The sequence below is a fragment of the Strix aluco genome, chromosome 22 (genome assembly GCF_031877795.1).
Source record: "Strix aluco isolate bStrAlu1 chromosome 22, bStrAlu1.hap1, whole genome shotgun sequence".
Taxonomy (NCBI): domain Eukaryota; kingdom Metazoa; phylum Chordata; class Aves; order Strigiformes; family Strigidae; genus Strix; species Strix aluco.
This window is the reverse complement of record NC_133952.1, coordinates 5626527-5652960: the sequence shown is the minus strand read 5'-3', so window position 1 is coordinate 5652960 and position 26434 is coordinate 5626527. Positions and strand designations below refer to the sequence as shown.

The 26434-nt window shown below is 47.3% G+C and overlaps 1 protein-coding gene across 5 annotated transcripts in view; it reads left to right on the top strand.

Annotated features, from left to right (window-relative positions):
- The window catches only part of CASZ1 (castor zinc finger 1), a 207066-nt gene that overhangs the window by 7794 nt on the left and 172838 nt on the right, over positions 1 to 26434 (top strand). The window contains exon 1 of one of the 5 annotated variants that reach the window (XM_074848244.1): positions 24816 to 24911. The exons of the other annotated variants lie outside the window; for them this stretch is intronic. The gene's annotated coding sequence lies outside the window, so the exon portion shown is untranslated. Of the gene's footprint in view, positions 1 to 24815; positions 24912 to 26434 lie in introns of those variants that run through there. 5 annotated transcript variants of the gene reach the window in all.

The following is a 26434-nucleotide window of genomic DNA, read 5'->3' as shown; positions in this document are numbered from 1 at the left end:
CCTTTCACGCGTGATTGAGCTGGTCTAGAATAGGACCCGGAGGTACAAGAGTCTGTACTCCCGGGGCGAGCTCTAGAGCCGTCCAGCTGCGGAGGCCTCGCGTGTAATAAGCGCTGTAGGAAAAGGGTCTGCATTTGTGGAACTGTCAGTTGTTTGGGGCCTTTGGCTCCTTGCCCGCCATGGCATTTTGGGGTAGTTTTCTCTCCACAAGGTACGTTATTTTTGTTCTGCCATCAGTGACGCTGTTTTGAAACAAATAGGTTGCTTCTAAATTCTGAGCCATAGGGCTTGTCATTTCAATGACAATACAAGAAGTCACCTCCGAGTTGGTCTCTGAGGCTGGTCCTCATCCTTCTCCCTGCAAAGTCAGCAGGCAAGGCTGGTCCCAGTGCTGGCAGGGCAGCACAGTGTCGTGCATACCAGCATCCATCAGACTTGGGAAGGAAGGAGGTAGATGAACTCTACAGATTTTTCAGGGGCTTTTTAGTTTTGGGTACTATCCTTTAAAAGAACAGTGTGAACTGGAAATCTTAGAAAGAGAATCCTTGCATCCCCTTGATGGGGAAGGACTATTTGCAACTGCGAAAGGGGTCTTAGTCATGTACTAAAATGCGTTGTGTAATGTCACTTGAGGAGACCTGCAGTAGTCCTTGTGGAACAAGTGTTGAGAGTGTGACCCTAGCACAAGCTTGTCTGGTGGGCTGGGAGAAAAGTTGACTGGCCAGCGTTTCCTGAAAGTATGAAATAGTCTTGCTCTGGTCCTGACTTGGACTTGAAGGTGGTTGACACTTGCTTGTAAGCTAGTTCTTTTCTGTCCTCGTTTTGCTTCTGCTTCCAGTAGGGCTTTTTGTTCCTAAGCAGTATGACTCCCAGCCTTACACCTTTCCCAGTGTGGCTAGGTAGAGCCTTCTAAATAACAAGACATCAACATAGGTGTCAGAAATGCAAACTGAGCTATATGATCGCAGCCTGTGGCTTTGAGGTATCTCCCTCCTGCCCTGCTCAGCCCATCCCCATGCCAGTGAGAGCAAGGGCTGCACAGAGTCATGCTTGTCTGTGTGTTGCATGATGAGGCTGGCAAAACAGCTCCGAGGCTGGCAACCAGCTCCCAGCCTGGCTGCCTCCCCATGGTGGCTGTGTCTGCAGAACATCCTCTCTGTAGGGCTGCTGGTGACGAGCCCCTCCCTCCACCAGTGCCTCGGGCTGGTCCAGCTTTATACCAGGGGAGCAGTGTCCTTTCACACTGGTGAGCCAGCAAAATCTCTCCCAGGGGTTATTGTAACCTCTCAGCAGCGATTTGCAAACAGGCATTCGGAGATAAAGTCTTGGTGCCGAGCTAAGGGCCAGTAGGGCAGATATGAAACGCGGCAGGTTTATGAAAGGGAAGGTGTATGAAATGCAGCCTGCATCTCCCATTTCACTGCACTATGCCAAAACACACAGTTTCTTATTTCAGTCACTGTGATCTTTCAAGGAGGTTAATTTCCATGACGAACTCCGGGCCACGTGCTTGGAGGATTTATCTAATTAGACTGACACTTTTCTTTTTTAAAAAAGAAAATTAAGCTGCACCTTGGAGGACTTAAGTATTTTAAACTGTGGGAGCGGCAGCAGGCGGTGTGATCCCTGCTCACAGAGCAGGGAGAGAGGAAATTTCCCCTTTTTCAGTCTCCTGTTTAAGACTTCACCAAAGGTCCCCATTTACTTAATTTTCTTACATGGTGGCTGGATGCTAAAGAGTGTTTTATCCTGCCTGAGTGAGTTCCTAAAGCCTCAGCTGGCTCTTTAACTCATGTAAACTATTGATGTTCTGGGCTGTTACGTATTCAGGATGGAGTGGAGGGTAAAGGGGAGACCTGTTAATGCTACTTAGCCATGTCCTAGAAAAATTGCATCCTCCCAGGGCAGTGAATGGAGTGCCTGCAACTGTGTAATGACTGAGGTAGGTGTGTGTCCCTCTCATCATGCTTGAGCACCTCATGCTCATGAATGTATCGTCGAAGCTGGTGTGCCTGTCCTTGGCTTGTCTGTGGTCGCACAGAAAAGTGAGTCCCAGGAGAGACCCCAGCCCTTCATCCAGCCTTGTCGCAGTTGGGTTGTGTTTGGGCTTCCTGCTGAAAATGCCGTTTGGAGAAGAGCTGGGACCATGCTGTAATAAAAATAGAGGATTTTAGGTTGAGGCTGTTACGTGCGGGCCAGCCCTGTGTCTCCCTCGGACTGGATGGCTTTCATGCTTGCAGGCACAGTGAATGTTGCTGATTTTGTTCCCATCAGAGGGCTCCTGGAGTCCTGCTTTACACTCACTGCCTGCTGCCTGCCCGTTACTTGGCACACTCCTTGTGTTGCTGTTTGTGAATCCAGGTTCAGATCACTTCAGGTCTGATACTGCTCCAGCTGTTCATCCTTGCAAAGAAGATGGAATGAAGGTCTTTGCAGGGCACTGTATTTGCTGCACTAAACTCAGAAAACATTTTCTTCAGCCCAGGCTGGAGCAGAGTAGTGTTTGTGGGGTCTGGTACAAGTGGGGTCGGAAGTGTCCACACGGAAGGGGCCAGCGTGAGAGTAGCCTTGCTAACTCTGGTGATAATACATTGAATCCTGTGGAGCTATTCACATTGCAAGACTCTGCACAGAGTGAGAAAAATACGGCATCCTTGTCCAGGGAGATGGTCACTGGGTGTGCTACAGTCCCTACCTGATATGCTGAGGAATCCACAGTGGATTGAACCTAGGGTTTAATTTTAATTTGTCTTTGGTGAGGAAGGGAACAAAAATAGATGTTTCCTTTTCTACACCCACCCCACCCCCCCCCCCCCCAATACAAAAGAAGAAGAGAAAGAAAAATAATAAAATCTACCAGGCGCTCAAAGGTCTAACCAATAAGAGCCCTGTCGGCTGGGGAACGATCGTTCTGGCTTGGTCAGCCATCCCTAACAAGTTACGGGTTGTATAAACTCCCAGCTTACAGCTGTAAATTTACTCAATTTTGAATACAGCCACAAGCTGGCTCAGCAGGATCTGAAACCGTCTGCTCCAGTAGTCGTGGTATGCTTGAAATTCCCAACTTCTGGGGGCCCCAGCTTTGGACACATGTAACTGTGGAGGGCCAGATCCTGGACCGCACCACCCATAGCCCTACTGCACCCTGAATTGTAAGGGATCCCACTAATATAAGCTGCTGTGTTAATTTATCCTTTCTTAGCTTTTAGCTTCCCTGCCTTGGGTGGATGCCTCTTGATCTCCATAGCAGCAGGTCCACTGCCCCTGTGCCTGTTTCTGTCCCTCACCTCAAGACAGGGAGCTTGGCTGGGGGGAGACTCCCTTGCAGAAAGCTTCCAAAATGCTGCCTGCCGCAGCAGCGCCGTCTCTGCTGGATTGTGTAGCAGGAGGGCAGGATTTAGTCCATAGGCAGTCTGGGGCCCTCTCCTGCAGCATCTGCTCAGTCCTGTGCTGAGGTGGAGTCAGCGGGTGTTAATGCTGGAGTGACTGAGGGCAAAAGCAGAGTTCTGACTTCAGGGTTCATTACTGTGGAAGGGACCGATCTCTCTGAATACCTGTAATGTTGCAATGTTTGGTACTCCTAGAAAGCTGAATGTTTGGCTCGTCGGTGTTGAATCCTGCTGCAAACAGGAGCATGTTATTTGCATTGAAAGGGAATTTAGCCCAAGTATGCAGTTAAATTTTGATCACCTCTTATATGTTCAGAAATTGGACAATTAACAGCAGCTAGGCAGAGGCAGTCTAGGGGAAGCGAGGCATACCTGCCTGATCCTGATCCCTCTTACTGCTCACTCCATTTCGTCATGTTTCTGATGGGGAAGCATTTTGTCTGAGACAAATGCTTGGAATGAGGCATCAAGTACTGCCATGTTACTCTCATTGGTACCTTAGCCTTCAGCAAAACTGATGTGATATTTTCTGGTTGCTGGAATGGACTTGGAAGGTAGAGATGGCTTGAGGGGTGGCAGGTTGAAGACCTCTTCAGTGTGCACCTGGCAGCCGCTGCCTTGGGCTGCTCTTCTGGCTCTCTGAACCAGCTCGCGGCCACCTTCACTGGGGCGGGCGCGCTGCCCGGTTCAGGCTCCTCCAGGTATGAGGATGGCAAGGGCAGAGGTTATGGGGATAATACGGCTCCAGACACAGCGAGTCTTCACTCCTAAATTCAACTTCCTACAAATAAATGAAAATGAGTGGATGAAAATGAAAGGTTTGTGAGAGGTTTCCTCTCCCGTCTTCCTCTCCCCTGAGGAGTTGTGCTGGCTCTGGCTCCCAAAGGGTTAAGGTGACTCATGCCCCTCTCACCAGATCTGCTGGCAGGAGCGCTTCATCCCAGCCTCTAATTGGTGGTGTTTGCTCTGCACTTTCTCGCTCTGGTTTTGATGAAAACATTTAACCAGGAGCTTAGTGTGCAGAGGCTCCCAGCTGACAGCCACTGCACTGTCTTTACCAAGTTGTCCTTGCTGTGTAAATTCAGCATCCTGTCTTAGGGGTGGCAGGGGAGGACGAACGTACACAGCATCACAGCCCCTGGCCCCTTGGCTCCACTCCTCCGGCACCTCTTACCTACAGTAATCTTTAGGGTCCAGGCCCATATCTGCTCTAGGCTGCAGGTGCCTTCTTGTCCCTGGACAGCCAGTGGCATTGGAAGCCAGTTCAGAGCCTTGGGACTAGGCTGCAGAGGTGGGAAGAGCAGCCTTGGCAGGTCCTGTAGGGCCTGGTCTTACCTGAGAGCAGAGGGACAGCTTGGTAGGGCTTGGGAGATCTGTTCCCAGGCCATCTGGCTGCCATCCCGGGGGATTCTTCCCCAGAGAACAGGCTCTGACAGGCCCTGTGCCACAGCAGTGAGGTGAAGCTACTGGTTCTGTTACGTGGAGACGACCTACTCATTCCTTCCTATGCCGTTTGGGAGCTTGTGCAGGATTTTCCCAACACAGTCTTTCATTGCAGCTGTTTCAAGTAATAACCTGCTCGTCTATAGGCTCTTCTAATGGGCTTCACCCTAAGAAGTATCAGCTGATTTTAATTTTTGCCATGCAAGTGGCAGAGAAGTTACCATGTCCTTATGGAGACAGTCTTGAGAGCGGGCATGTCCAAGCTCCTCAGTTCCTACATCACAGAACCCTTAGGCAGCACTAGAACTGAAACAGCCCCTGGGGGAGATGCCAGTTTATCTGTGTTGCTGCTGGAAAATGCATTCAAATTTCTGCCCAAACAGGAGATTGTGACATGCAAGAAATTCATCTGAGCCCGTTGGGGCTGCCACTGCTCTGATATTTCTTTACTTTTCTTTCCTTATCTCTGGTGATCTACCCTATGAACAGCAAAACAAATCCAGATGGGAAAATTTATAAACCAGAAAATCTGGATTCCCCGTTCCTGGAAAAGCATGATTCCTTGTTCTCAGCCGCCTCCGTGTGTCATGGGGTCTGCCATGAAAAGATGCCAGAACTGTTGAAAGAGGCCAGGCCTATGTCTGCATTAAAGAAACTTAGCAGCAGTGTAACACCCTGTGTGAGTGTGGGTTCCGAAAGGAGATGTGCTGCACTGGGGAAGCAGGATTTGCCCTGGGAGGGCTGATCCACAAGGACATTTGTCCTCTTTGGATCCATTTGAGGACCTTGTTCTACATCATTCGGCTGAACTGATTATGCCTATTGAGGGACATTTTCTGCCTCTTCCCTGACCCTGAGTATTGATAGTCTGGAACTAAATACACGTGTCTCATTAAAAACAAAAAGAGCCGGGCCAGGCCCCCACTCTGCACAACGTACTGTCTGTTATCAGCCCAGAGAAAGGGGAGCGAACAGGTGTAGGATAACAGTGCAACTGAGAGACCAAAGTGCATCATAAAATAAGCAAACAGCCAGTGCTGCGGCTCCCCCAAATGCACCATTGAGTTGCAGGGTCTACAGTGGGCTTTTGAATGTGCAGTGAGCAAGTGCCCGCTTGGGGCACCATTTAATTTGCATCCAGAAATGCGTTGATGATTAGCTGCATCGTGGTGGTGCTGGGAAGCCCCCTGCACATTTGGTTGTGCTCAGGGCTGCAAGAGCAATGTGAGCTCCCTGCCTCGAAGAGCTTACAGTTGGGGGGAAAGGAGGCCTTGTATAGGATTGACCAGCTGTAGGTCTGACTTGTGTCATGAAATCAGAAAAAGTAGGCCTGGATGGAGAACCGAAGAAGGCATCTTAGCCTTCTCTTATCGTAAGTAAGGATCATAACTGTCTTTTCTATGACCTTCACAACCTTTACAGTCTTCAGGGAGGAGCCCATCCAGCCTCTTTTTTGTGACGGTGAAATCTCCTGAGTTTTCTTAGGTGAAGATATTTGTACCAGCATTTGATTTCATTTCTTTACACTTTTTCTTACTGTGAGAATCTTCTATTGCCCCTTGTGCTTTGGGGCTGGCAGAGCTTGCCGTGGTGCTGCTGGCATTTTCATTGCATTTAGCGAAGCAGCAGCTTGGCTTACTTTACCCCATCAGCAGCCAGTGCTTTAGTGTCTTAGCGTGACTCAGCCACTGGAATTATGCTTACCCAACAATACCTTTTGTCCTTTGCCCAAAACTTCTGGCCAAGAAAAAGGGAAAAAGGAGGAGGGAGAAAAGAAATAAAAGATAAAATTCTGCATTTAGTTGTCCTTTCATTGCAGGTGGTGCCAGTTGGTTTTTGCTTTATTTGTACAGGGTGGGGAGAAGAGAAAAAGAAAACAAGGTGGAACGCTAACAAGGCCCAGGAAATGTTTGAGCCTGACAACAAACTTCCTTTGTTCAGGGGAGCAGGGGAAAGAGAAGAGAAAAAAGGGGCAGAAGACCAGCTGAAACCAACCTCAGCCCTATGCTCTTGGGCAGGTTTCTTTTTCCTACTCTTTATTGTTTGGGGTTTTTTGTTTTGCTCAAGTGTCTTGTGATAATTTTGTTTGCACTAGGGCCTTTGTGTGCTGCCTTCTAGAAGGTGGACAGATGAAAGGTTTCCTGGGGACACATTTATTATTTGGATGGGGAGGATTTGTCATTTATTCTAGAGGTATCCTATAGACTGATGCTTTGCATGAACCTTCCCCTCTCACCATCTTGATCTTCCCCTCTGGCCATGAAGATCAAGATGGCAAGAGGGGAAGGATGAAGGACCATGCTTTTCAGGTGGAGAGCAGTTTAGGAGATGGGCATGGAAGTCATGGATTAAAATGCAGAAACCAGGGGGTTTTATTGATGAGGAAAGGAAGAGGACCTTGGAGGCAGCTGTCAGGGATACTGCCCAGGGGACTCCTGAGTGTCACCAGGTTCTAGGACATAGACCTCCCTGTCAGAGGCAAACTCTCTGATCAGCAGGTTCTTTTTGGCCCAAAACCTCTTGCTGAATCACCTGCAATGTTCTTCTTTCAAAAGAAGAATTGGGAGTTGTGGGATAGCTGCCCAAGGGGCACTAGAAATTAGAGGGACCTTGTGCAATGTGGGACAAAATGGATTCTGGTGGGGTTGGGTTTCAGCAGGATCGTTACAGCCAGCTCGTTGGTGCTTACTCTAGGTACGATCAGGGCCATGCAGCACCCCGGGGCTGCCTGGAGCTTGGTTAGAGCAGTTAGAACTGTTTTCCCATCCAAACAGGTGGTGGTGGCTTTCTCTGTCAGGCCCTTGTGTGCAGTCCATGTCTTGTACATTCAGCACAGCTGGGCTGGGCTTGAGTGACACTCAAGCGATCTGTTTCTCTCAGGATGCTGGCTGGTACCTTCCCAAATTGCCCTTTACTTCTCCTTAGCTCTTGACTCTGTGTTGTAGTGGTCCTGTAATGTTGGGATAGTTGGGTAGTGAGCAGGCTGGGTTGAAAGACTGTTGAGTCTTTTCTTGGCCAGGTTAGAAAGATATTAAACAGTGCTTAATTAACCTCTGTTATCTCATCTGGGTATCACAAAGCGTTGTATCAAAATTAGTGAACAAAGTTGTGGATATCACCTGGAAGGCAGGTGCTGGTCATGCTCTCCAAAAAAAGGTTAAATGGTTTGACTTGGCTTGTAAGAGGGGTGTGCAACATTCAGTACATGAAAAGGAAGAAAGAAGAACAGAGAATCAAAGTCACTGCGTGGAGCTGGACCAATGCGACACTTTCCTGTGGTGTCTTACCGAAGGCTTGCCATTCCTCTGATAATGGCCAAAATCACTGACATGCCTAGTATATTAAAAGAAAGCATCCAAAGATGCTGCCAGTTAAAACTTTTCCCCTGATACTGGGGAAATAGATTCCCTGTATTGCATTTACTGGGATTTGTGTCCTTAGCGTCCTTTCTTTTCAGGGGATGTTCTCTCTGAATTTCATCAGACAGTCCTGGAGCTGCTCTTTTCTGGAATGTAGCGCTAAGCCCGTGGATCTGGGACCCCTGGGTTGCAGGACATGATCCCAGTTAAATAACTCCAGAGCAGAGTCTGAATTCAGTGAGTCCCAGGCGAAAGCTGGAATACTTCCCCTACAAAATAAGCTATTCCAGATTTACACTGGGAGCTGCTGCATTCAGACTTTGGTCTTCAGTCGTTGCCTTAGTTTTTGTGTCTGTAGAATGGAGATAATAAAACTTGCCTGCAACACGGCTTGTAGCTGAGAATTAAGGAACGGTTTCCAGAGCCAGATGGAAGGCAACTACGGAACATGGGCTGTATATTTACTGCTAGTGTATTTGTCTGGAGTTTAGAAATTAAGGCCTGAGTGAGACTAACAGAGGAAGGTGAATGCACTTGCTGTTGAGGCTCTCAGGAGATGCTCTGGGGAAACTTGCCTAGGGGTCTTGAGGGAAGAGGCTGGCACCGGGGTGCTGGCAGCAGGAGCGGTGGTGGCGAGCGAGCGGCTTTCCTGCCGTCCATTCCAAACGCAGGAATGACTGTGGGGAACGATTTCAAAGCCACCACTATGGAGATTAAGGGGATGAGAATGTAAATCTCAAGTAAAAAGGTAATTGAATGTAATAGCAAACACTGCTCGGTCTATGTTAATTTTAGCTCTTCCCCTGGATACAAGGCGCTGTATTAGTGTTTTATTACCATTTTGTTTGCACTAATAAAATAGTAAAATTTATTTCAAGGAAGTTGAAGGATGGTTTTACAATGCAAATTTGAAGAAATTGGACTTTTCATTTACGCCACTGCTATTTTAAACCCTGAAGGGTGTAAATTAGCCTCCTGTGCCTGGGTGAAATCCACTGCTTCCACAAGCAGGGGGAGGATTTGATGTGGGGGAGAAGAGAACAAAACCAAATCATCTGAATATTTCAGAGAGACGGAGATATCTGATGAGGAGAGAGAAAAAACTGACTGCCTGGGCCCATGGAGAGGAAGGCCTGGAGCAGAGTGGGGAGAGCTGTTTGAAAAGCAGGTTTCTGCTGATGAGCTGCTTCAGCTGTTGTGAGCATTGAGAAGGGGCAGAACAGGGCAGCAGATGTGCCAGTGGGCACTGTGCATTGTGCCCTGTGCTGGCTATAAGGTTCTTGCTGGTGAAGGAGGTGCTGGTAATTGGGGCTCAACTCATGATTAAGAGATGCTCTCAATGACAGAGAGTTCCTAGAAGTGTGGAAGCCTTGGGCAGGTTTTGCTTTCTGGCCCAGGGGACTCCCTCTTCCCATGTTGCCTATACTTCTTTCTTTTTCTTGCTTTGCTGTCTCCATCTTCCTGCCGTAGCCCGGCCCATCCGGCAGCCAGGCACAGCCTGCCTCTGATTCACCGCTGAGTCACGGTGCTGCCAGCGAAGGTGCCTCCAGCCTGAGAGGCTGGTTCAGCGACCTCCTCCTTCACTCAGGACTCCTCTTCAGAATAAAATGGAAAGGGATGGGCATATTATCTGGTCCCTTTTACCTTTGTAAAGTTGTTTATAACAGTGCTGTTCTGATCACGCTGTTTTGCCACTGCTTGGCCTTGACATAAATGATGCTGTAAAGGCCAAGCCACACAGAATCGGGTCCAGAGAGCCGTGTTTGGTTCCAAAGGTCCTGTGCTGAGCTGGCTGCATGCCTCTTGGAGGCAGGTGTCTCAGGGTGTAGAAGCAATCCAAAGCTTAGCACCTTTCTTGGACTTTTCTGAGTTTCTGCAACAGGTCTGAAAATCTCACAGGGTAACTTTGAGGGCTTCATTCTCCTTGTGCAAATGGAGGTGTGAAACAGGAGTTGTAACATCACTCTTTTCAAATCCCAGAGGTCCCATTCCTCTGCTGGGGAAGGCTTTGAGTTACTATTTTATAATCGTGTTCACCTTGCACATACCTCGGTCTTCAAGCAATACTAGCATGAAGGCAACCATGCTGAGTTTCTCCTTCTGAAGATTTTTTTTTTGAATCTTGAGTGAAATCGTACCTTCTTTCATTGTCCTGAGATGATCTCGCTCCACCTCATAGGACGGGTTGCTTTTTTGGAGCAAGTCTATGTATTACATACCTCCCCAACCCACATCGGGTTTATGTACAGTGACTGAGGTACTGATTTGTGTATGAAGTTCCCAGAGAATCCTTTTACTTCTGCTATCCAGTGGACTAATGGGCACCTGAAACATTGCTTATTCCTAGGCAGTTTCTGTCCACAAGTATTAGTGATTTTGCTGTGAGCCCAGTCACACTGCTGTGGGCTGCTCCTTCTGTGGGATGTAATTGCTAATGTACTCGTTTGGTGTCTGGCCTACTCGTCTAGCTGTTGCCCTGCATTCTTGGCCAAGTGGTACAGAGTGAGCTGGAGAGGAAAAACCAGCTCTGGTGATCTGATTTTACAGAGAGGTAGATCTCCCAGCTCTCCTTTGGATTATGTATATCATCTATTCGTTTTACTCTTAAGAGGCCTTTCAAGACAGAAATCACTGTTTACCCCACATGAAGGCACGATGGAGCCTTGGCTTGTTACTATTTATGGTTCGGATAGCAGCAGATCCACTGGGAAAGTGGAGACCAGGCTTCAGGTCCTGTGATCTTACCACTGTGCAACGTCTCCTAGTGTTCTGGTATTAAAGAAAGCCTTCAAACTTTTTGAAACCCTCTTGCAGGTTCAACTTCTAGCACAAAGCTACTAGCCCATGTGTGATATCGGGCAACCCACTTAAACTCCCTGCCTTTCTCCTTTGGTGGGTGTAGCAGAGGCTGAGCCAAGACTGAGGGCGTTACCAAAGAAAGCAAAGACTTATTTTTGGCATTGAAATGGTTTCCTATTCCAGGCGAGTCTGGGGAGCAGCGTGGTTGTGTACCCAAGGATTTAAGCAGTGCATTAAGCAGAGGGGTTACACTCCGGGTGGATTTCAATCAAAAACTATAATTACATCAAATAGCAAACGGAAATGGAAAAAGAGGATTACTAACTCGACCCTGAACGCTGTTGGCTGCTGAACCTGCTCCATTATTCACACCCCCTCTATTGCCTGAGGTGGGGTGTGTGTATGTGTGTGTAGGCAGTAAGGCCCCCCCTCCTTTTTCCATTTCCTTCATCCATCTGATGAAGTCAGAGTCCCTGTGTTGGTATCAGTGCTTGGAGGAAGGCTGGAATTTGCATGACTTGGATTTGGGACTTTGCAGGGCAGGTTTGATCTCCCTGTACAACTCTTCCTGGCTCCAGGCAGGAAGAGCTGCTCAGTTAAGGCAGTCGTGGGAACCCCCAGGCCCACAAGCTTTCTCTTTTTCTGTTTTGTTATCAGACTAGTGTTTTGGACTCATCACTGTTCATCCTCAAGGAAGCTGGAAAGCTCTGGACTGCAAACAGGAAATGTGTTCTAACCTAGAGAACTAGCTTAGTGTTTAAAACTGGCTGTGTTTGGTCTCTGAAAGAGACTGTTTTGCTTGTACGACTCCTAGCCAGTCCTTCCCAGGTGAAGACTTACCACACACCTGCACCCAGAGTTTGGGGCTCCCAGGTTTGCTCTCTGGTTCAAGGTGGAATGTGGCTTCCTGCAGTACTTTGAGATACTTTGTTGAGTCCAATTTGCCGCTTCTGCCATCTGGCATTGCTGTACCTGTCCCCTGCCTTCTGGTCTCAGTCTGCCTTGTTTCATTTGTCCTGCTCTCCCAGTCCCTCCTCGTGTCTCTCTCCCTTCCTGTCATCAACAGGTTGGGTCTTTACATGCCTGATGCACACCTGAGGTTGGGAGGATGCGTAGTGAGTGCACTGAGATGGCTGGAAGTGTTTACCTGACAGGGAGGATAAGTGGCATCCCCCACTGCATTCCCAAGCCTGCTTTCTCAGATGGTTTTCCAGATGTCTAATCCCAGATTTCATAGCCCAGCCCAGCTCCTGTTTGATGGGATCTCTTCTTCTCCCTTTGTGCTAAATGGGTGAGATGGTGTGCTGGAGCTAGGTCTTAATTTAAACTACAGAAGAACACTGCTTGGTGCTTTGCTGTTACGGCAGTCTGCTACACCCTGACCAAATATGTTCCCCTTTTTTACCTGTGGCAGGTTTGAAGCTGGGGGACTCAGTCTGGTGCACAGAAGAGAAACCCCAATACATTCAGTGGTGTGGGGGAGGCAAGAGGTTCCTGCCTGGTCTGGGGAGAAGCACAGGAAAAGGACAATAGTCTTTCTGAGCTCTGGCTAGTGGCAAATCTGTACAGGGTGAGACTTTGTCATGCTCCAGCCTCTGAATCAAAAACATTTTAAAAGCCAGCATCTGTATAATTTTGCTGTGCTTCATTGTCTTGTGCTAAGGGATGGCATGGAGATGTGGGCAGAGTGGCAGGCTGGAATTCTTCATCCTCTGGTAACTATTATTGTGATTCTCGCTTGGGCTGTCTTTCTCATTTGTTTTAAAAACCAGGAGCTACCCTGTAGTCTTCTTGCGGCTCTTCCTTGGGACACTTTTGAGAATGAAAGATCTGACTGCCTTCTCACATAAATTGCTGTTTATTCTAATGACTAAAGAGGGTTACTCATCTTTCTTTCCTATAGGACAAGCCCCTAGATTCTGCCCCAAACTGTAAAGTCGTTACATGGCACTGGCAGTTGTCTGCAGATAGTCACATGAGATTTTAGGGCTTCTCTTTTTTTATTATTTTATAATTTATGAGTGTTCCTGAACTGGTGTCTCTAAGGATAAGCCGGCTCCCTGCACAGGAGGGAGCTTCACTCAGCAGTGAATCTGTCCCTTTGCCTTTGACCAAAGCTGTGTTCCCACCTCCCGCTGACCAGACCGGGCTGTCTTCTCCCGCCTGTTCAGAGGTGGCTGGCTGCATTTCCATGGCACGGACCTTACCTTATCATGAAGCACTACAGAGGAAAGGTGCCTTGTAACTGTGAGATAATATTCTTTTCTTATAGACAGACCTTTGATTTTGTAATACAATACAATGAACTGTTAAAAAAAAATTCTGTCCAAATGTAGGTTTCACTGGACATCATTTAAATACATTAAGGAAACTCAGCTTTAGTTAAAAACTGAAATCCCTTTTAGCGGGGAAGGGCAAGAATAACGTTACCGATTAGACCAAACTTTTTTACACAGACAGGGAAAAAATTCTCAAAGATAAGAATATGACCAAGACACTTTCCCAATTTGTTTTTTTTCCTTGTGCGTTTTACTGACTTTAATTTTAAATTTATTTCAGGCTCCCTCTGCAGTATCTAGAGTCCAGATATAATGGTTTAGGGGACTAGTTCAAGAAAATGAAACCTTAAACAAGCTGATTATGTCACTGTCCTAAAGAGCTACAGTGGGAAAAATAAATGGTGACAAACTATATCAAACATTCTAAAATTAATCTTGATTTCAGATTTGGTTTTGTTACATACTGTAGAAAATACAAAAATCCAAACATTAGGAAAAAAATTGTAAGAGATGGAGGAAGGCTGGAGTTGTCCTACTTTGTATGAGCTTGAATTTATTACTTCTTGTTGTGCTAAGTCCTGTTTCTGTAGCTGTGAATGAACTGGAGCCAGTGGAACTGCTCAAGTGTTCATGTGTGTGTGTGTGTGTGTGTGTGTGTCTCTTCTAGGCCAGGGTCTTAGTGGCTTTCATGGTCCAACTGTGACCCCTGTTCTGCTTCCTTTTTGTCTTTCCTAGCAATATTTTGGAAATGACAACCTCTTTCTGTTCTCTTGTCCTTGTGTAAACCACAGTTACCTTTCATCAAATGATATGATCTCAGCAGACGCAAAATAAAAGGTTTGATTTTAAAGGGATATCATTTGCAGGTGTGGAAAAATGTAAGTAGAGGGTGAGGTTATAAAAGAGGAGCAGAGTGTCGAGGTTCGGGCACCCATTTTGGAGAGGCGTTTAAGACTTACAACTCTAGCTGAAACCTTCCAAAGCTGTGGGTGCTTAGAAATTTGGAATATCTGGGTCTGTAGTTTTTCTAAGAGAAATATGCATGTGCATGAACATTTCTAGTTGCCATAAGACATATTCTGTTATTCCTGCCTGCACCAGCTCTCACGTTACAATACCGAAGGTCCTGCTGGTTTCAAAGGGCCAGCTCAGAGAATGAGGCCCTGCATCTCTGGGAGGAGGAAGGGTGTTAGACTATAACCCCCTGAGAGCAGAAATGCTGGCAGGAGGCATCTCACCTCGGGGAAGTGATCTTCATGGGTTACTAGTTTTATCAGCAGTACATCCTTTTATACAGAGAGAAGGAAGAGAGGAGAGAAATTCCATCCGGCTCTGCTGATTCAGTGGAGTAAAGAGGTGGAATTCATTAGGAAAAAATTGTTTACGGCACAGCTTTAGTCAGAGGTTCTTCCATTTTAACGTCCTGCTTTTTTATGATAGATTGTTTGAAAGACAAAGCAAGCACTAGGGGCTGCTTGGTGTTTTTGTTTTTATTTTTTCATTAAAGTTTAATTGCATGACTTGTTATGTGATGTAACTTCTGGAAATGCCTGTTGTAGTTGCTTGCAAAATTATTTTTGATTTGTTATGTTTGAATCTTGGGTGCAGGAGTGTTAAACCTCAAAGAGGTATTCAGACATGCATATAGAGAGAAAACATATATATATATATAGAGGATAGGTTTTGATTAATGAAAGAAAAGAACTGAAACTGCTGTGAGAGAAGAATCTCCTTTATTCGAAAGCTCTTCTGCTACATCACTAGGACAGAGACTAAAGGCCTTAAAATTAGTGTAACTATAATTTATATCCACCTTAAGGACACTCTTTGCCTCCTGATCAGTAATGGAGCCTTAAATATAAATGGATCCTCATCTTGCAAACACTCAAATATTTTCTTTACTCACATGAGGTGTCAAAGGAAGGGTTTCTGTAAGGAAAATAGGGTATTTGCATAAGTACTCACAGCATCAAACAACAGAGGATTTGTATTGCATAAACAACAACAATCACATTAAAATCATACTGCTTTAATAGTTTAGAAAAAATACAACAAAAACATTGAAACTGTAATAGATGTTGCTGTCTGTATTGGTATCGATTTCATAATTTGCGTTGCCTTAATCTTGGGTGGGTGAAGATTAAGAACCTCCATGTAGAGGTGTGTGCAATAAACGGGTAACATCTTAAGCAGTTTTTCTTTGCCCGGAGATGATGATTTGAGGGCAGAATGTTTCCCCCGTAAAACCTAGGTTTTGGAAAACAGAAGAGAATCTTTATAAACAAAAATCTTGAAAGGAAAACATCCATTAAACAATGAACTGGGGGAGAAAGTGTTTCCTTTAAGCAAGTTTTCCAAACTTTATGTCCGTTGTAAACATGACAGCAGAGACACCTCCAAGTGCACAAGTGAAACCGGCTTTTCTCCCACTGTCCAACACATCAATTCCCAAAGGATCTGGAGCAGAAGTGCTGAAAAAAGGGAGAAGGTAGAAGATGTGTTTGTATTATATAATCTAAAGCCTTTTATGTATAAAACATTTATACCTGTTTAACTTGAGATGCGTGGTAGCTAAACTGATAGCCTCCATGGAAACAATTATTTTGGCTCACACCAAATTAATTAGTAACAAATTTCTACAAAATCCAAAAATAAGAGAGGTAGCTCTGCATTAAACCAGTACTAGTTTGTATCAGGTAACTTCTTATACACATATTTAAAAATCCATGTCTTTGAAATGCTGTTAATCAAGTATGAAAAGTGAAATGTAAGGAAATTCACTCTGTAGAGCATTTGTGAATTAAGGTTAACACATTCATAAAATGATGATAAAAAAATTAGCAATGGTCACCTTCAGCTGTGGTTCCTTTGAAAGAGAGCTGAGCTTCATCAAAGTAAAAAGCAATTCACTTGGAGTTGGGAAAAGCAATCTTACCTACAACTTTCCCAGCAAATGATGGGACTGAACTGCTTTTCCCTAGAAAGAAGTAGGGATTTCTCGCTTCCCATGGGTTTTCTGCTCAACAGTGAGGACTGGTTTTCACAAGAACTCTGTGATGAGCATGTCCCAGGATGTGCTTCTGCACCCAGAATGTATGGTTGCTTCCTGCTACAGGTAAGTACAGGTCTCTGAAAAGACATAACGCTTTTTTTCCTCTAGTTATCATCCCTGAAAAGTTTGTTCCTCTAATTTTATTTTTATCTGGGATTTTTCAGATTTTGTTACTATACATATTTTGTACATATTTTGTGTATTGTCTGTAAATAGTTTGTTCTGGACTGTAAATGACTATCCAGCCCTTACACCAGAGCAGGTAGGTCTAGAACTGGACTCTGAGCAATTTTGTCCACAGGGCATCTGAACTTGTGGGTGTGTGTTTGCCGGGGTGGTACACTCAGACTGCCTTGCTATTTCAGGATGCAGAAAAATGTCTCTGTTCTTGCTGGGCATCTTTCTAGTGAGTCCTTCTCTGAACCAGATAGTAACCTAGGCATGGTCCTGGACTGATCCCCTGCTGAGTAGTTTCCCTGTTGTAGGGTGTCATCTTGAAAAAAATAAGTAAAATTTAAAAAAAAAAAAAGCAATTAAAAAACACAAAACAAACACCAGTCTTTAAGTGGAAATAGCAGTCTCCTCTTAGACTGAGAAGTTTATTTAGCAAAGAAGGGGATAACCTAGTGGTTAGAGCACAGACAGAAATCTTATCTTCTCCTAGCTCTGACTAAATTGCTGTTTGAGTTTGGTCAGGTTACTTTAACTCCTTGTTTTCCCACCTTCCCTGTGAAGTGAAGAATTCCCCTGTGGCATGTCATGCAGTAAAGCTGCAAGTTTGACTGACTGGGCAGCAAATACATCTGCGTACATGGTGATTTTGCGTCAGAAATCTGAGGATGTCTCTGAGTTCCCATGCACTTGCTCATTTTTTTCAGTGAAATAACTCTGGCTTTTAAAACTAGCAAAAGCAATTAGTTCACTCTGGGGACCAATAGGTGGAAACATGTCATTTTAAAAAATGGATTTGGTTGTGGGGATCTCTGAAGCTTTATATTAGGTTTAGAATATTTCTGCTGCAAGTGATGTCTGTGGACACTGAGTATACTCTGCTCTGAGAAAGCCAGGGCTTGCTCAGCCCCGTGATCCTCGTGCAGTTGGTCTGATGGCATAATAACAGTCTTAAAGTACTGCACATCACTTCAGCATAAGCATATGTATGAAATGGACCTATAATGCATAATTGTAACAAGTAACTAGAATACTGCGTATGCACTTCTAAAATTGGCTGGGTTAATAAAATGTGCTGATTGCTCCCTGAGGATATCAAGGGACTGGATGATATTAGTAAGGGTCACCAGTTCAAATCTGGGGCAAGTTAGCAGTGACTGCAACAGCCATGTTACATCCCTGCGTGCTTTTCCTTAAGTTTCTCTTAGGCAGGTATCTGTATCAGTACAAGACCTACTTTGTTGGCAGCTGGATTAAAAAAGTAGGATGGCTGGATGTGATGCTGACATGGGGCTTCAGAGACCACAGTGCTTTCCCAGTTCTGCTTGGGATTTCAGTCCCCTTCCCAGTATAAGTTTAAAGCACAAAACTGCTCACCGTGTCCTCTGGATTCACAGTCCTTCTGTCACAGATCTTGCAAATCTGTCACCTTATTTATGTATTGGAAGCAACAATTAATTTGAATATTGTGTTGTATTTTTTAAACAAAGATGGTTGATTTCTAAGTTTCCAAGAGAAAAGAAAGGTGAAAATATTTGGTTATTGGTCTTGCTGACCACTGGTTACAGGGATTCAGGCTGCCAGTCCAGGACAGAGCATTTTCTTCCTTGGGAGGTAGAGTATCACCAATATACCTGCACAATGCTGCTACATCAGTTTTCTAAAGGAAAGGCAACAGTCTCAAGCAGGAAGATAATATGAGATCACCACCTGCACCTCTGGGTGAGCAGAGGCTTCTTGGCTTTCCAGGTTATGCCTCAGGGCTGAGTGCTGTTTAGCAGGGGTCTCGTGAGGGTGTCAGTATGCTCGTGTGTGTAGGAAATTGGTGGTTTCTGGCTGTGCTCTCTGCAACATCCTGCCCCTCCAAGACACATGGGAAGCTGAACAACATGACATGCTGAGCAGGAGGGCAGCTTCTGGTCAGGCGCTTGTATTTTTGCTGCCTTAGCTGCTGTTATAAATTCCTCACTCTGGCCTTTCACTTCTGATATTTTTCCCTTGGCCAAATCAAAGACGGTTTTGTTACCTCCGGCTCCCTGCGGACGCGGCAGCTTCAGGCAATGAAATACGCTCCAGCCTTTAGAGGGAGGACAGGGGACCCGCTGCTGGGAATCCGAGGTGGAGAAGGGTTCCGGGAACAGGACTGAGGCTTTTGCCTTCGTTTCAGCCCTGGCTGCGTCCGTGTGCATGTGCAAAAACAACAAACCTGCTAGTTGTGTGCTGGGAGAATAGATGAAGGTGCTTGAAAGTGCTGTGGGATTTGTAATGTGGAATGAAAAACACACAGCAGCGTGTGGAGGCTGGCACTGAGATGTGGTTGCTCCTCCTTGCCATTACCCACTGGGGAAGTAAGGTCAGCACAGCTCCTAAATGAATATATAATATAGTAAAATGGATTAATTGGGGAGCAGTTGTAATATTTGTGCCTAAAGGAATAGAGGGAGGTGGGATTGCCTGAGGTTCCCCTTGGACTAGATGTGGGGGAGCACAGTCCTAGTGACTGGATGTAGGTATTTAAGCTAGAAGTGAAAATGTGCTTTAGGCTCCTGGAACTTTTTCCCCTTGTTTTTCCAGTGGTGCTGAACAAAACTGGGATTGCAGATCCCTCTTTTCAAACTGTTCAAAAGCTTGAATGTACCTGTAGGACTAATACCGAGACCCAGCTGACAGTCCCTGGTGCACAGGAGGGAGAAGAGATGAGCGTTTTGCTGGAGTCTGAGTGGAGCTAATGAGTTTGCTCCTGTGGCTGCTAATGTTCAGTGTTTGGAAATGGAGAATGCTGAGCCCATCCTGATCTCTTGTATGTAACTGCTCGTGTTACTGCTCGTGAACCTGGGAGCTCAAAAATGCTTTTTTGGTCTTTGCTGTCAACGGTAGGAGCCCTGAAAGACTGCAGTGCAGCACGGCAGGTTCTAAAGCCCTCTTCTTCCCCCATGAGTGACTGCCCTTGGGTGCTGTTTGGGAGAAGAGGAGTGTGAAGCTCAGCTTGACTGAAAGGCAGTGCCAAGGATTAGGGAATTACTGTGAAAGGTAGAAATAACTTCAGATCCTGCAACGTAATCATTGTATTCCCCCCAGGGTCTGGTTGAGGGCCATAGGATTTGTTTCAGAGCTGAGAAGTTGAGGGATGCTCGGGAGGATCCCTGAGGCTGCTGGGTCAGGGCCCTTCGCACTCTGTAGGAACTTTCCTTTTCCCCACATGTACATCTTCAACTGTGGCTTGAGCAGCTACTGTTTGAAGTCGGAGGGAAGGGCGGGAGTTTCTCCTGGAGGGGCTGCCCCTGTCAGCAGCCTCAAATGGGTGGAGGGGGGAATCTGGCCAGCGAGCAGGCGAACGCACACAGAAATGATGCTGGAAGCCAAGGCTAGTCCTGCTGATGTGGCCCTTTCTCCTGCAGCGGATCATAAAATATGGCTCAAATTTTCATTACGGCCTCTATTGATTATCTTTTGGGACAGATGAATTATAGGGAACATTAAATTAAAAAAAAAGGGAAATATTTGAATGAGTTTGGGAGGTCGATGCCAGAAAGGCTGACGCACCAAGCCTTACCGGCACTTGCCTGCTCCGTGGGCCTGCTGGGCCCTTCCTGTAGTCCCCCTTGGGGGCGTGCCTGTCCAGGGAGCTCCCCTTGTCTCTGTCAGCTGCCCTTGGGGAGCAGCAGGCTCTGCAGTGGCCATGGGCTATGCCTGGGGACAGCCCAGATGTGGAGGCAGTGGCTGGAGCACCTGGGTGCTGTTCACCCAATGTCACATGCTCTGCCTTCGCTGGGAGGTGGCCCTGGGGACTCTCCAGTTAAACAGTACTCGACGGGTGTCTGGCTGGCACCTACCTTGGGATTCTCTAAGAAAAGGGGAAAACGAGGGGCTGTGAATGGGCAAAGGCCAGGTCATTGCATTTGGAGACAAATTCAGATCTGGTGTAAACGTATGTGTGGAAACCAATAGTGAATCATAAAAGTAGAGATGGGCTTTCAAAGGCTTCCCTCCTTTCCTTCACCAAGAGAAACATCGCTGACCTCATCTCTCCTACGTTGAGGGGTCTGCACTCCTCTCTCCAGGGTTCATTGAGTGCAGGAGCTGATTCTTGATGTGGTTTGTGGTCAGGCACCTTTGACTCCAGGTAAGAGAAGTGCCAGGATCGAATCATCCCACTGTTAATGTGGCAGACTGAAGTCAAACCAGGGGAGGAGAGATCTGGCTTCTTGCTGGCTCTGATTTTGAGGATCATCCTGGAACTTTGTTCCTGTGGACTCTCTGTGCCTGGTCAGCTTTTCCAGGCTGTACCGTATGCCACAAGGTGCTGCAGGAGGCGGCCTGGTAAGGTTTTATCCTCTGCGCACTTCTCTGACTGTATTCCCACAGAGTGGGTGAAATCCTGTAACCTGAAGTGTCGTCAGCACGCTTTCAGCAGCTGAAATCGGGAATAATTGATGTTACCTCTTTCAAAAGAGCCGCAGTTCAGAGCACTCTTTCCTTTCCTGGTGGTAGCAGGAGAGACCTGGACCAGACACTCACAGGATCTGGGTGGCTTTAAAATCCCTTCTCTGTGCTTTGTTCCTGGGTTGTTTTCTGTCACTCAGGCCAGCAGCCAGTGCTTCTGAGGAATTCTCTGTTTTCTTTTCTAAGATTGAGAGGAATGCAGCCAGGGTCCCTCTCTAGCCACCCGCCTTCACACACCAGCTCACAAGACAAACATCCCCCTCCAAATACTTGCCTGCATCCCGACCTGGGGTCCTGCATAGCATGGTCCTCGCGCCCCGCTGCTGCAGACTGACCCGGGGAGGCACCCCTTCTGCCCTCACCAATCCCCCCGCCTGCCGCCGCCAGCTTTCCTTCTGCAGGTCAGAACGAACACCCAAGGCATGATCTCTGCTTTTGAGACATTTGCATGTGTTGTGGTGGTGCCTTTTATTCACACATGTGCGCAGATTCCCATTTGCCTGGTCAGGCGGCCATTTGGCAGGGAGTTTTGCCAGCCTGTGTGTGTGCTGCGGGGGCAGAACTGTCTGTGCCTGTGCCATTGCCCACACTGCCGACCCAGAGGAGTACAAGCGCTCTGGGTGTGCGCACTGTTTGTCTATGTGCAAAACACCTCGGGCATTCACTGGTGTGTTTCTGGGACCTTTCAAATAAAACCAGTGTTACTAACGTGGGAGCATTCACCCTTGCTTATGGGAGATTCAAGTGCCGGTGGTCGGGGCCACCTTTCTGAGTGCTTAACGCACACTTGCATGTACGTGTTTCACTTCTTACAGATCTCTGCTGATTTCACAAGCCATCCACAAAGCTTTGGCTTCACCTGGGCAAATGCAAAAGGTGGTGGTTTCCATGGCTCCACGGCCTCGCTCGAGCGACACACCCTTTTTGTGTAAGCTGGCTCCCTGGAGTCGATTGTTTTTTGGCAAACAGCTTCATAAACTCCTCCAACAATTAAACTGAAAAGAAAAAAAAAAACACAACAAAACCCATATATTATGGAGTGAGACAGCAAACAGGTTGGAGCAACTCCCCCAGCCAGCTTGGTCCCCACCAGCTCTGGAGCCCCAAGCCCCTGGTGCCGGGCGGGGAGGAGAGAAGCCCCGGCTGCACTTGCTGGACTTCGTTTTGGGAGGTGCCTGGGCTGCTCCAACCCACCAAACTGCAGCGAGCTAACAAACATGAAGGAAAAGGTCATGTTATTCACTTTTATTTTTTCAAAGCTGCAAACATCCCTCTCTCTGGGAGGGGAGGCTGCACAGATGCCAGCTCTGATTAATTTAAATATTTACCAATCCCATTTTTTTTTAATTGTGTATGTTTGCGCTCTGTTTGTGTCCCATAAAATACCTGGTGTTTTGGGCGTACCCCGTTTGCAGGGTGCATGAGATCACACTGAAAAAATGCAGTGAAAAACATTTTCATGCCACGACACATCAAATAGGATTTTGAATTAAGATGAAGATTTTTTCCCCCTTTTTTATCTCTGAAGTTTGGGTGAAAGGGTTTTCTTTCTCTATTTTTTTTTAAATTCTTTTATTTAACTAGGAAGAAAAATTGCCATGGAAATCCTTTAAAAGTTACTTTTGCCTCATCTCACCGTGTCAGACAATGAAGGCAACTGTTTGTGCTGGTCAAAGCACCCATTAGTGTGTATTTCTGTGCTATTATCCCGGTGGTGGTTTGTTCCCGTGGGCAGGCAGTGAGCAGGGGAGAAGTCTTGAGTTTGAAAGCGAGTGCCAGCTCTGAGCTCCTGGGTGAGCGACGGCAGCTCCGCTTCTTTCCCTGCCCGTCACTTGTCTGTCTGTCAGACTTGCTCTGAGGCAAGTGCTGTCTTTGGCTGTCTGTGCATCCCTGGCACGGGGGTCTCATCTTGTTTGGAGCTTTTGGGGTGCTGCTGTAAGACTCACAGGCAGCTTGTCCGCGGTGCTTTTCAGGGAGGGTGGCTGAGTGACCCTTTGATGGGCCTCCTGGCACCTGCCAGCCACAGACTCGTGGGTTTGTGTGCCCCAGAGCCGAGCACAGTACAGGAGCCAGTTTGGGCACAGGCACATCATGGCACATTGTCCTCTGGTATGGGATTTTCTGTATGCTTTTGCCCATAGAGGCTTGCGCTCCTCTGGGAGGGAAGTTTTATTTGTGTGTTCAAGCAATGAAAGTGCTACTGACATTCACCTCACATCCTTTTAATTCTTTTCCATGCCCATTGGGTCATAGCCTGATCCCAGCTACATCTGGGAAAGTACAGAGCTGTTCCTTGGAAACTGAGAGTAGCACTGCTGGGATCAGAATCCAGCCACCTCCGCTCTCTACTGTGTGGCTAGCAAGCCAGGCAGTTTGGCCCAAAGCACAAGTCTTTTGCAGGGGCTTTTTTGTTTTATTGCGCCTATAAAGTACCACAGCTTGAGCCTTCCCGCTGTGAACAGCAGGTCTTGAAGCTCTACGTTGGGAGAGGCTTAGGGGGACAGGGGGCAGAGGTGGTAACGCTTCTGTAAGTGGGACTCACGGACAGCTGGACGTTGGCACACGAGCGAGATGTCGGTGCTGAGGCGCCAGGGGCACAGCTGCCTTGTGAAAGGCCTTAAGGCCATCATTGGGGCAGGGTAGGATGTACATACGGGTGTATCTGCTGGAGCAGGGGATTTGCACTGCTAGAATTTCAATCCTCTGTTCCTGCTCTGCTGTGGAGAAAGGAGAAGGGGAAAAATCAGGGTGGGTGTGCAGGGAGGGCAGCAGTTGTCTCATCTGAACCATTAGCCAGAATTTGAAATTGGACCTGTTACTTTTGAGGAATGTAGGGCAGTGGAGGAGAGATGTGTGAATGTGCACGCGGCTCTTGCTTCAGTGTCCTAGGAAAATGCCAGTGCGTAGGATGGCAAGGAGTAGTAATTACCCCACAGCTTCAGCTCCACCACTGCACTCTTTGATCACTTATTACTTTTCTATTCCTTCTGCTTCTTGCTGTAATTGTTACAAAATCTCTCTGCTTTGGGAGGGGTCCAGGACTCCAGGGCCCAATTGCATCTGCCCTGATTCAGAAAGTGGGTCATGCTGCTTGGTCTGGGAAGAAGATACTCATCTTGCTTAGCATGATATTTATTAGGAGATAGGGAAGGGAATGCAACCGCGCTGTTGCCTAGAAAATTGCTCTGGGGGGATAGCGAAGGACTTGTGAGGGCAGAGCACAGAAAGTTCTTGCGCACCCAGTGCCTGCTGAAGCTGTGCCACGTTCCCCGCGCCTGTGTTGCCTGCTTCCCTCACAGTGAGATGTGGTGCGGAGAGATGGCAGGACGATAGCGGAACTGGGGACAAGGACGGGATTTGTAGTGCTCACTCAGCAGCTGCTGGGCAGTGATGGGCTCTTTACCTTCCTTGGAGTAGTGGCTGGTAGGAGCAGCGGGAGGGGAAGACCTGATCTGGTTTGTTCACCGAGATGTGCTGTTTTCACATGAAGATCTAACCTGGTTGGGTTTTGCTTCTGGACAAGTGACCAACTCTGCTCCTGCACCGTCTCCGAATCATGGGAAGCCTGGACTCGGTGTGCTGAAAGTGCCCTGAAAGGCAAGAGCTCCCCTGCTAAGAGCAATTAGAAAACCTGGATCCAAAGCCTAGAGTAATTTACTCTGTGCTGTATCTATCGTTAAACAACAGAGAGAAGGAAACCTGGTAAAAGAAGCAGATGATGATACGCCCAGTGTTGCTCCAGCAGGGTCTCACAGTAGGGCCTCTGCCACAGACCGCCCCACTCGTGGGGGGTAGAAAAGTGCAGCTGATCCTGCCAGTCTGGCTGGGCCTGTGCTGCTGCTTGCTGTGAAATCACCCTCAGGATTATCCAAAGGAAGAACTGGCAACTCCAGTAACTTGGAGGGCCGGATCCTCAACTCGTTTAAATTGGCATGACTTCACTGAAGCCACCGAAACTGCACTGATTTTACACCAGGTGAGGATCTGGTCCGGAATCTTCTGAAAGAAGATGACAAAGAGGGCACGAAACAGAGGTTTGATAGAGCCCACTTCCAAGCATGGGGACTCCTGAGCTGTCCTGAGCGGAGAATAGATCAGCAGGTCATTTCCTTATGTCTTGGAGAGCTTCGAAGGGCTCTGAATTCTTGTGGCTATGGCAAACGCCAAAGCACAGCTCCTTTGGGAGGATGGGGGACCCCCATCTTTGCCTGCACTTTGAAATGCATGTTGGCAGGGTTTGGTGAGAGCATCCAGCGTTGCCCTGCTGGTGTTTCCTGCTCATGGCTTTTTCGTGGCAGCGTGGCGAGAGGGGTTGAAGACACAGTGAAGACCCTCACCTTTTGATTTGGCCTGTCGTGTACCCTGCTACGCTTGTTCTCATGAGTGCTCTGAGCCTGGCCAGTCTTTTCCCCTACATTCCACACCACTAGTATCCCTTGTGGCATGTGATGCCGTTGGCTGAGGCGGACCGGCAGCTGTGGCTTTGGCCTTACACCACTGCCACCACAAGTTTTAATTTCTCCCAAGCCTGTGAGATGATGGGAGGAGAGTTTCCACTTCAGGGAAGGCGAGTAGCCAGTGTCCATGTCCCACATGGCTGCTCCATTGGGCAGCGTTAAGCACATGCCTCCAGAAATCGTTGGTTCCTGGTGTGGCTGGCCAATTTTGTTTTTGCAGCTCTGCATCTCATTCTTGGGTGGGGGTATTATGGGATGTATATAAGAAGGTACATCATCACGTGTTGTTAGAAGAGGTTGTTTGCTGTAGCACCAGGCTCTTGGGACCTGCAGGGATGAACAGAATTCCCTCCAGCCCCCGGCATGCACTCACATCCGGGGTGGATCTGGACAGGGTTTTAGCAACTCCCAGTGCAGTAGCTCAGGGCCGGAAGTGAAGAAGGGATAAAATATCCAGCTGAAACTCCTGTAGGATGTAATTACCTGAGCTGGAAGCTGGCCAGGACAGCAGGTATCGTGCATCATCTGCTGGTGGTATCAGAAGCACCCAGCATTGCGGGAGAGGTGGTCAGGACCAAGGAGTGACATTGTTCCTGCGAGAGACAGGACCGCTCCCTCAAGGCTGCCTCTGTGGGCATTCAGCGTAACGGCTTTTGAAGTCACTTGGTGTTTGTTTCCATGGTTGTTCTGTGCACGTACCATGGTGCCTATAAAATACTCTTGGGAAACTACAGCCCATGGATGGATGGCCCTGTCCTGACGCTCATTCAAATGCTTCTACTTTTCCATTTAAAAGAAAAGAGGAAAAAAGCTTAAACAAAAGAAAAAAAACAAGGAAAAAAAAAAAAACAAAGGAAATTGACTTCCCAAAAATTACACTAAGCTAACATTTGAGGCCTGGCACAAATCCATCACAGCCAGGAAACTCAGAATTAACCAGTGCACTCCCATGGCTGCCGGGAGGGGCTGCACTCTGGCAGCACAGGCCAAAGCTTTCGAAGTTGGGGGCTTGGGGATGAAAGTCCTCAGCGTATCTCTGAAG